Source organism: Alnus glutinosa, chromosome 7 (genome assembly GCF_958979055.1).
Source record: "Alnus glutinosa chromosome 7, dhAlnGlut1.1, whole genome shotgun sequence".
NCBI lineage: Eukaryota > Viridiplantae > Streptophyta > Magnoliopsida > Fagales > Betulaceae > Alnus > Alnus glutinosa.
In genome coordinates this window covers 8,022,746-8,029,645 of record NC_084892.1, presented here as the reverse complement: position 1 = coordinate 8,029,645, position 6,900 = coordinate 8,022,746, and the positions used below count along the sequence as shown (strand labels likewise).

Genomic DNA, 6,900 nt, shown 5'->3' with positions numbered 1-6,900 from the left:
CGTCGATTTGTGAATATGCCGGGAAAACCAGACGGCCGTTGTGACTACCCTTTTTTTTTTTTTTTTTTTTTATACAAAACATTTCATAAATATTAATTTCTTAAAATACTAATGGATCCTCACAGTGGCACAACGATGTGTCGCAAAGCCAACAAATGGTACATACCCCATAATATGTACCTGGTAAATCAGAGTACAACATCTAACTACTATGCAGCGGAAAACATAAACTCAATAGCGGAAATCACATCTTAAACATCTATCATAAATTAATAACAACAAGAGCCATTTAACATCTATGTGTTTAAGTCTTTCCTCAATATAAATACATAACAGAAATGGCTTTATACAATAACAAGTGACACATGCGTCACAAGCCATAACAAAACCTATAAAACTGAGGACGCCCATGGTCCCGCATTTACGACCGTCGCGGCGAGCTCCGGTCATAATATCTCAAATGCACGTCTACACTCCCATCAACTACGACCCGAGTACCTGCAGCCAAAGGAACACTATCTATACGGTTGTGGGGGTTTGCCACATCCGTATAGGTGAAATGATGAGTTCACCGCCTCAGTGATATTAAACTAACTGAGTTTTCGCAAAGAACCAATTTTTCTTTTTAGTCTCGCGTACACTATAACAGCTACCAATTTATAAAATTTTGTTTGAAAACCCCCATAGCTGATATAGCGAACATCGACTATCAGAAAACATTTAAAGCATACTATGTAGTTGGACCCATACGTAGAAGTTCCATTGGCATGGAAGCAACCACGTATAAACCCACCTACAATAATATTTTTATGTTGGTAGCTCATATGCACATAGGTCTAACGTTATTAACTGTGATAACACTGTGCCTCAGGGCATTACAACTTCATGTCAAAGCACATAGTTGTCCATGCGGTTACTAGAGTAAGACTCTGATATCCAAGAACTTCTTACTGATGTGCAACGACAATCCATCTACCTACTCCCAAGCCACACTGATATCGCAACCAATAACGTCAAAACCAAGCACACTAAGCTTAAAACATGCCATCTCGCTCTTTAGTACAAGCTTACTATCATTTTCCGAACATAGTTAACACGGAATCCTAGGGCATTACAACTTCATGTCGGGCACATAGTTGTCCATGCGGTTACTAGAGTAAAACTCGGGTATCCAAGCACTTCTTACTGATGTGTCACGACAATTCATCTACCTACTCTTAGGACGCTGTATTACTCATACCGAACCATGACAATATTCTTGTTCGTCCAAGCTCAATGTTTTGAAATTATGCAACTAGACGATAACAGTATACATAAGCTCTTTTGCCATTAAAACTCTTAGGCATACTAATACGTCTAGCATAAAAACTACAATATTCTATATCATGAAAACATTATACAATTTAACAATGATATGCATGCTCATGATTGTCCTTCCATTCCTTATGTCAATCCTTTCATTTCTTGTGCTTTGTCCTTTCATTCCTTTCGTTCTTTGTACTTTGTCCTTTCATTCCTTTTATGCTCATGCTTTATGCTTTACAATTCAAACTCTATTCTTCTATTCTTTACAAATCATGCTTTCTTCAAATACAATAAACCAATTAACATGAAACTTTATCATTCTACTTTGCATAATTTAAATCCCAACCGCAGCTCACATTCAAATACTTAAAAAATAATTCTACACATTTCATCCATACATCATTTCATAACATCATTAATATTATTTGAACATAGTTGAAACTACTCAAATCAACCAAAACAGATAATCAACATACAGTTGGTTCAAATTTATAAAACACATATATTTTGCTATTCTGATAAACATAACAATAATAGTTTCTCAATGAGTAAAATATCACCTGGCTGCATTGGACTCACAACTCCAACTCTACATTGAAGGACCCATTGAAGCCTCCAATGATGACACGATCCTGCAAATACTTATAACATTAGATTACGCTATGGAACTCTACACTCTGACACATAGACTACCCGCGTGCTCCCATGTCCCATGACCTATGTTAACCGTTTTTATAGCTCATCATTTGTTTACTAAGTTAACAATATATATTTACTTAAGCCATATACATATATATGTATACGTATATACATACTACACTTAATCCTATTCCATTAGTACACATAAGTACAATGTGGATATGGTTAGGTGAATTAGTTATTAGGTTGTCCCATAATGAATTTATATTACACCTATATGTTCTATAAGTCTTTTAACTTATATTTACAAGCTTCAGGTTATTTGAGTAATTTATAGTTCTTTAACATTATTATTAATTACTAACTATTTAGGTAGTTTAGATTTAGGACTTTAATCTTATAGCATTCCAATTTAGTAACACCTATTAGTTTAGGTTATTAATATTTACACATACAAAAACTTGAGGCATATACATAGGCCTAAAAGCTAAACACTATACATGGGTTCAATTTACTTTTAGTCCACCACAAGTCTAATAATGTTACCTCATCATCTATCACCCATTTTACTTCACCATTTGTTTCCCTTCCTTCTCTTTGATTCTTCTTTTAATTTATCTAAACTCATTAGCCATATGCTACCAAGATTATCCTCCAACAATTCCAACAACCATCCTAACCAATTTCCTTAATTAGAGTACCATTTGGTACTCAATTCCATACCATTCCCCTCCATATAACAAGCCTAATCCGTATTCATCAATTTTCCATGAACATCAATCTTCAAGCAATCAACACAATTCAACCCGTTCATCACTTGGCCATAGAGGTCGCTAGTCACTAAATCAACACCAATATACCAATTAATCAACCATAAGCAATAACACTTCCCAAATAACATAAATTCTTAACATTAAAATACATATCCATCAATATGGTCAACAATATCCTCAAACCAATAATCTCATAAGATCACCATCAAATCCTTAACCCATAATCAATCAACTCAAGGACTAACTATAATCATCAACAAACAATTAACTATTACATTCCAATCTCTAAACAAAGCTCTCAATCTCTATATATCAATAAATCCAATAAAACAATTCAAGGGTCAACTATAATTTAACCACTTGATTTATGAACAACAACCAACAACTAATCTACATCTAGCTATTCACCTAATAGAAAATCCACAATCCAACATTAAAGACATCTCCTTCAACATCACCAACTCCACAAAAATCATTTAGCCATATCTATTAGGCTTTACACCAATTTGTAATCAACCCAATCACAAATGAACTCAAAAGTCCCTTACAAACTTTTCAAAACCGAAGCCCCTCAAAGCTTAATAAAAATCTCAATAACAATCAAGCACTCAAATTCGGATTCCACAAAAATACTCCCAAAAATCCATTTTTGGTTAACATTAACCCTAACACAAGTCCGAATAATAACCTAACCTTGCCTAAACAGAAATCCACAACCAAATCACATATCCACAACCAAATTCAGTTTCTCATCAAAACTACATTATGAGAACTTAATAAAAATCCAACAACTCATTTCAGAACATTAGACACAATCTGTTAGCAATGAAAATCCAGAATTTCTACCAACCCAAAGCCAAGTAAAACACTAATCAAATTCATTACCAACAAGCTCCATTCGGCCAACACAAAGTCCCATCACTAATCACATTTATCAACCATGATTCCTACCCAAAATCAACTCATAACAAAGCATAAATCATGGATTAAAACCACAAAACAAAAGCCCCAAGTAATACACCATAAACCCTGGATTTTCTTTTTAACAAAACCTAAATCAAAACCAAAAGACCCACCTACGGTTTGGAGCAAAATCAAATGATAAAAACAAATCCAAAGCAAGATGGAAGAGGAAATCTTACCCACAGATTTTCTGTAAAAATCCAGGTTCACTCTCCATCTCGATCTGGAACACTCACGGCTAGGTCACTCTCGGCAGCAGCACTTACTCGGCCAGCAGGTGGAAACCGAAGAGAAGAAGAAGGAAGAGAAGTGGGTGTCGGTGCTGCTGGCGGAAGAGGAAGAAGAGAAGGGGGAGAGAGAGGGGTTTGGGCGAGGAGAAGCCGAGAGAGGAGGGGGCTGCGTCGGGCCGTGCAAAACAGGGAGAGGGAGAGGAGATCCGGGCGAACGGGTGAAAGGAAAACAGGGGAGGGGCTACGCGTGAAGGGGGAGAACAGGGAGAGAGAAAGGACTGTCGGCTGGGGGAGAGGGGAAGAAGAAAAAGAGAGAAGGGGAGAAGAACAGGGCGTGCGGGTGGGGAAGGAAAAGAAAGAAAAGAAGAAAAAGGGGAAATGAGGCGTGAGAGAGAGGGGATCCGGGTGGTCCAAAGAGAGAGAAAAATAAAAGAAGAAAAGGGGATAAGGTGGGACATGTGGCGCGAAGTGAGTGGTTAGGAGAAGATAAGGGTATCCTCTCAAATCAGTCAAGTGATGCCACGTGGCAGAGGGAGATTATCTTTTATTTTGATGTTTAGACTTCTATAAATTATGCTAGGACCCCATATAATTAAAACCTTATCATTTAAAAATTAACATTTAACTCCACATATTTTTAAACCACCTTCTTATTAATACAAGTAATTATTTATTCAACGAGGACCCACTATAATAATTATTATTCTTTCAATTATTTTATCCTAAGCTTATTTTATTTTGATAACACAATTATTATTACAAAAAATAGAATTATTAATCCTATCTATTTAGTAAATACGATTTATTAATTGATAAATTGCCTATTAAATTTATTGGTCTTTACAGCCGCAAGGAAGAAGAGGGGACTTTTTTTCTTTTTCTTTCTGCTATATACTAGTTACTAATAATATAAAAATACTAACATGGCGTCAATTGAACGTTACTGATGATTTAATTAACTAACGTGACATATATCACGTTAGTACGTTTCTGTGACGTGCAAGGAAACGCACGTTAGTAGGTCACTAACGTGATGCTTTCTCCCATTTCTAAAAACATGAGCACGTGCGATTTTTCCCGCGATTTCCTGAGACAATTATACTTATCTGACAAATTATAATGTTATTATAATAGTAACGGACACATTTACCCAGGTTAGTAGGAACTAAAAAGTAATGTGACTGTAAATATCACGTTAGTATCAATAATTATATGGACAGTATGCCCACGTTACTATAAATTACAATTATTATTTAAAAAAAGTGATTGATCAATAAGACAATAGATCATCTGATCTATCGTGATGGACCAATAGGACCGATCGATCGTGATGGACCAATATGATCAATAGATCATCCGATCCATCGTGATGGACCAGAGGATCAATAGCTCATCCGATCGATCGTGATGGACCAAAAGGATCAATAGATCGTCCTATCCATCGTGATAGACTAATAAGATCATGAGGATCAATAAATCGACCATGATGGACCAATAGGATCAATAGATTATCCGATCCATCATGATGGACCAATAAGATCAATAGATCATCTGATCGATCGTGATGGACCAATATGATCAATAGATCATCCGATCGATCGTGATGGACCAATATGATCAATAGATCATTTGATCCATCGTGATCGACCAACATGATCAATAAATCATCCGATCGATCGTGATGGACCAATAGGATCAGATCGTCCGATCCATCATGATGGACCAATAGGATCAAGAGGATCAATAGATCGTCCGATCCATCATGATGGACTAATAGGATCATGAGGATCAATAGATTGTCCGATCCATCGTGATTGATCAATAGGATCAATAGATCATCCGATCGATCATGATGGACCAATATGATCAATAGATTATCATATCCATCGTGATGGACCAATAGGATCATGAGGATCAATAGATTGATCGTGTTGAACCAATAGGATCAATAGATCATCTGATCGATTGTGATGGATCAATATGATCAATAGATCACCCGATCTATTGTGATGGACTAATTGGATCAATAGATCATCCGATTGATCATGATGGACCAATAGGATCATAGATCGTCCAATCTATCGTGATGGACCAATAAGATCATGAGGATCAGTAGATCGACCATGATGGATCAATATGATCAATAGATCATCCGATCGATCATGATCGCTCAAAATTTTTAATAATAATATTTAAACTTATTATTATTATTATTATTTTTATAAATATAAGTTTTATTTATTTATTTTATTAAATATCGTATTAAATATTAATTATGTTAATTATTGTATTAAATAGTAAAGTTTTTTATTTTACGGGTTAGTATGAAGTAATGTGCATATGAGTGCACGTTACTTTTCCAAATGACAGTAACGGCTATCTGCACATTACTGTTTTGTAAATGTAATAACGTGGTATTGTATTCTGCGTTACTGTTATGTGTCACTAACGTGCAAGCATGTTACTAAAATATTTTGAGAACAATGCTACGTGTGCTACTTCCGTGCGGAATTTAGGAAAAAATTCCTTCCCCCCTAGACCCCCTCTATCTACTCTCCCTCATCTCCCCCCCCCCCCCCCCCCTCTCCTCGGTGCTGTCCCTCTCCCTGATCAGTAACACAACCATTTCTCACACTCCCTCTTAGTCTCTCTGCTCAGTTTCCCTCTCTGCAGGTAACGTGATTGCGAATATTGTTTATATTGTTGATTTTGTTAATATTGAATATTTGATAATGGATATTGGGTATTGTTAATATTGTTGATAATGGATATTGGGTATTGTTAATATTGTTGATATTGAATATTTGATAATTGATATTGGATATTGTTAATATTGTTGAATTTGGATATTGTTGATATTGAATATTCTGAAAAAAGAGTTATATTCGTATAATCTATTGAGGCAAATTATTGTGGATATTAAGATAATATAATGTGGATATTGAAATAATATTAGAAGCTAAACTTTATACCTTAATCCGATTTCTTAA

General features: G+C 35.5%; 1 long non-coding RNA gene across 1 annotated transcript; it reads right to left on the bottom strand.

Moving 5' to 3' along the window:
• Positions 1-235: 235 nt before the first annotated feature.
• Positions 236-4,133, bottom strand: LOC133874214 (uncharacterized). Its single transcript, XR_009901223.1, has 3 exons — positions 3,860-4,133; positions 1,866-1,937; positions 236-519 (listed from the first exon to the last, which is right to left on the bottom strand). It is a non-coding gene; the product is annotated as an uncharacterized LOC133874214 (long non-coding RNA).
• Between the last annotated feature and the right edge of the window lie 2,767 nt (positions 4,134-6,900).